The sequence below is a fragment of the Neoarius graeffei genome, chromosome 14, assembly GCF_027579695.1.
Source record: "Neoarius graeffei isolate fNeoGra1 chromosome 14, fNeoGra1.pri, whole genome shotgun sequence".
In the NCBI taxonomy this organism is placed as follows: domain Eukaryota; kingdom Metazoa; phylum Chordata; class Actinopteri; order Siluriformes; family Ariidae; genus Neoarius; species Neoarius graeffei.
The window spans coordinates 43,435,754-43,440,669 of record NC_083582.1 but is presented as its reverse complement, the minus strand read 5'-3'; positions in this window follow the sequence as shown (position 1 = coordinate 43,440,669).

Here is a 4,916-nt window from a genome sequence, read left to right as displayed (position 1 = left end):
GAAAATTCGACCCTCTTGTTCTCATTTGCTGATGGACACCCGGAAGTCGGCGCTGATTGGTCGTTTCCTCTGCGCAAGCGCACATACGAAGCCGAGACAAGTTGACGCGAAATTTCCGGTTTGATTTCTCACGTGTAAAAGGTACCGAAGAGCGATAGTTCCACTAAGAAAAATACAGGGGCGCCGCTAGGGGGGGAAAGGTTAGGACGATTCTAAGGGCCTGGCACTGACAGGGGGGCCTGTGAGGGATATTAATATTATTTTCATAGTATTGCTTTGTGTAAGTTTTTGAAATAAAATATTTCATTTCATCTGTTAAAATATGCAAATTATACATGGTTATGATTTGCAATAACATTTTTCTTGAATTATTTATGATATTGTACGAAAACTCATGTTTTAAGTCGTTCAAATTCTGTAAAGCTGCTTTGCGACAATGTTTATTGTTAAAAGCGCTGTACAAATAAACTTGATTTGATTTGATATTGTCATTTCACCCCTCCACCCTTTTTACTAATGGTACAGTGTGATTCTGAGAGCGGGACACGTGAAATGTGTAGCTCCGTGTGTGCACAGCGCCGCTATTAGCGCAGCTTAGATCAGCTGGCAGTTTTTCTATGTGTGCAACAGAGGTGAACATTCTAGAAGTTGCTGAGCATGTGATAAATTATGAAGTCCGGATATCACACTGTGTGTGAAAAAAAATCACATTTTTTCATAGGTATCTTTATTGTATAATTAAGTCTAGATGTTTTGCCATTGTTCATGTGTGGATTTGTTGATATTGTTAAGTATTTAACTTTAATATTTTGCACATTAGCTGTGGTCAGAGATATCATTGCTATTGTTCATGTGTGGATTTATTGATACTGTTGCTAAGTATTTAACTTGAATATTTGAACATTTGCTGTGTTTTCTAATAAATGTGTGATGCCTAAAAGAAACCAAAAACATTTAGTGGATTTCTTGTAGTGCACTCTGTAATTGTATCAAAAAACTAGTGTAGTTATTCATCAAGGCATACATTTGATCACATACAATAAGTCAATAAATGGAGGAATACATTTTGTAATCCTGATTATTGATGATGTTTGCTGGAGGGCTCTGGCGTATCCATAATGTGCATACAGAATGTTATAAATCCATACTGATACAGTGATGCATGCAATTTCTCTCAACACAAACATTTGGATTGAATGAACTCCATAGGCTACTGAGTGGCCTAATAATAGTTGCTAATAAAAGAAAAAATATATATATATATATCTTCCATATATATCATTTTTAAGGCAACAGTCTATTCAGTCTAATTCTGACAGTTCTGCATTTAAAATGTTCATATACCAAATAATTGTATCACCTAAACTTGATAGGTAGCTGATCACATGCATAGTAAAGTAGAAGTGCCAGCCAAAAACAGACTCGAAATTCAGTTGTTTGAGCTTGAAAATTTTACCGGGGAGGCCCTAAATTGTAATCTTTCATAGGGCCCAAGATTTCTAGCGGCGCCCCTGAAGAAATACATATATATTTTTTTAAATTTCTGAGAAAAAAACTCAGAATTTTCGAGATTAAAGTCAGAAATTCCAAGAAAAAAAGTAAAAAATTTCGAGAAACAATCTCAAAACTTTTGAGAAAAAAAATTAAAAAATTCGAGAAAAAAGTCAAAATTTTCGAGAAAAAGTCGAAATTTTCACGGAAAAAAAGTCGAAAATTTTGAGAAAAAAGTCGAAATTAAGAGTTCAGCCACTCCCATTGACCTTAATGGTCCATTTTTTTACACAGCAATGGCGGCTCATGGAGCCTTTGACACATAGATCGCCATTGACATAGTTCCACTAGTTCCAGGAAGTGGCCGTAGAACACAGAAAGTGCGGTAAATGTAATTCGTTTCTACTTAATCTTTGCTTGTTATGTATTGGTTCTGTGTTAGTCTCTAGCAAACAGAAAGCCGCTGCCTAGAAGTATTTGAATCTACATGAAATCACATCACCAACCGACTTCCTGTACCCCGGTTGTCACAACTCTGAATTCCATGGCTCTGCTCTCAGCCATTCATGTCTACCGGCCGCGAGTGAGTGTCACTTCTGTATGGAAGCCCGCCTTCTACAGATTTCTGACTTTTTTTTCTCAAAAATTTTGACTTTTTCTCTCGAAAGTTCTGACTTTTTTTCTCGAAAGTTCTGACTTTAATCTCAAAAATTCTGAGTTTTTTTCTCAGAAGTTTCCAAATAAAATATAAAACCCTGGCCCTATTGCTCTGCCGTAAAAAGGCACTTCGCAAGAATATACTGTTTATTTTGTGAACTCATTAAAACTCTTTTTTAAAAAAAATCAGCATACATATTATACATCAGTTGTGTAGAATATTTTATATATAGTGCATCTCAAAAAATTAGAATACCATGAAAAAGTTCCTTTTTTCATAATTTAATTCAAAAAGGTAAACTTTCATATATTCTATATTCATTACATGTAAAGTGAAATATTTAAAGCCTTTTTTGTTTTAATTTTGATGATTATGGCTTATAGCTCATGAAAATCAGAAATCCAGTATCTCAAATTATTAGAATATTCCCTAAGATCAATCAAAAAAAGGATTTACAATACAGAAATGTCCAACTTCTGAAAAGTATATTCATTTATACACTCAATACTTGGTTGGGGCTCCTTTACCATGAATTACTGTATCGATGCAGTGTGGCATGGAGGTGATCAGTCTGTGGCACTGCTGAGGTGTTATTGAAGCCCAGGTTGCTTTGATAGTGGCTTTCAGCGTATCTGTATTTTTGGGTCGGGTGTTTTTCATCTTCCTCTTGACAACACCCCATAGATTCTCTATGGGGTTCAGGTCAGGCAAGTTGGCTGGCCAATCAAACACAGTAATATCATGGTCAGCAAACCATTTGGTAGTAGTTTTGGCACTGTGGGTAGGTGCTAAGTCCTGCTGGAAAAGGAAATCAGCATCTCCAAAAAGCTCATCAGCAGATGGAAGCATGAAGTGCTCTAAAGTCTCCTGGTAGATGGCTGTGTTGACTTTGGACTTGATAAAATACAGTGGACCAACACCAACAGATGACATGGCACCCCAAATCATCACAGACTGTGGAAACTTCACACTGGGCTTCAAACACCTTGGATTCTGTGCCTCTCCACGCTTCCTCCAGACTCTAGAATCTCATCTCATTATCTCTAGCCGCTTTATCCTTCTACAGGGTCGCAGGCAAGCTGCAGCCTATCCCAGCTGACTACGGGCGAAAGGCGGGGTACACCCTGGACAAGTCGCCAGGTCATCACAGGGCTGACACATAGACACAGACAACCATTCACACTCACATTCACACCTACGGTCAATTTAGAGTCACCAGTTAACCTAACCTGCATGTCTTTGGACTGTGGGGGAAACCGGAGCACCCGGAGGAAACCCACGCGGACACGGGGAGAACATGCAAACTCCACACAGAAAGGCCCTCGCCGGCCCCGGGGCTCGAACCCAGGACCTTCTTGCTGTGAGGCGACAGCGCTAACCACTACACCACCGTGCTGCCCGACTCTAGAATCATGATTTCCAAATTAAATGCAAAATGTACCTTCATCTGAAAAGAGGACTTTGGACCACTGAGCAACAGTCCATTTCTTTTTCTCCTTAGCCCAGATAAGACACTTCTGACATTGTCTCTGGCTCAGGAGTAGCTTGATATTAGGAATGCAAAAGTTGTATCCCCTTTCTTGAAGATGTCTGTTCGTGATGGGTCTTGATACACTGACACCAGCCTCAGTCCACTCCTTGTGAAACTCTCCCAAGTTCTTGAATCAACTTTTCTTGACAATCCTCTCAAGACTGCGGCCATCCCTGTTGCTTGTGCACCTTTTCCAGCCACCCTTTTCAGCAATGACCTTTTGTGGCTTACCCTCCTTGTGGAGGGCATCAGTGATCATCTTCTGGACAACAGTCAAGTCAGCAGTCTTCCCCATGATTGTGGTTGTGTGTACTGAACTAGACCAAGAGACACACTGTGTTCAAACTGTTTTACTCAAACTATTCTAATATTTTGAGATGGTTTTTTTTATGTTTTTGTACTGTATGCCATACTGATTAAAATTAAAATAGAAAATGCTTGAAACATTTTAGTTTATGTGTAATGAGTCTATAATATGACATTCACTTTCTTAAATAACTGATGGAAAATATTGAACTTTTTCACAATATTCTAATTTTTTGAGATGCACTAGTATCCCCCCCCCCCCAAGAATTTCAACTTCATATTCAAGGACAAAGAGGAATAAAGCACTTGTTTATCTAGTTATGTAAATTATACAACTGAGCTGTTCATTGTTTTGTAGCCTATGTTTAAGTAAAAAGTGGATTACTTCCATTTAACAGTTGTACAAAAACAAGTTATTCTAGTGAAAGATGTAATCTACAAAAATTATAGTATAATTATTGTATAATAAATATAATCTGCAAGGGAAAGTCATGGCCTAACGGTGAGAGATGCAGCTTTGGTATCAAAAGGTCACTAGTTCGATTCCCTGGACTAGCAGGAATGACTGGCCTTGAGCAAGGCACCAAGCCCCGGCCTAACTGCTCCCCAGGCTGCTTTGGGTATGTTGTATGTCGCTCTCGATAAGTGCGTCTGCTAAAATGCCATTAATGTAGTGTAATAATTAATTAGAAAAGTGTGTACATTTAAAAAACAAACAAACAAACTGCAGTCCCTGGTGGTTACCGTACAAACATGCTTATCTATTTTTTTTAATTTTGTCCTTTAAAAAAAAATTACAATTCTCCACCTAACCCACATTAGGAGTCATAAACTAGATGTAATTATAAGCAATCTCAAATCCAACACATCTTAGAAACGTGCACCGAGCACTGCAGGGGGCAAAAAGACCTGAAATACAGCAACTACTGG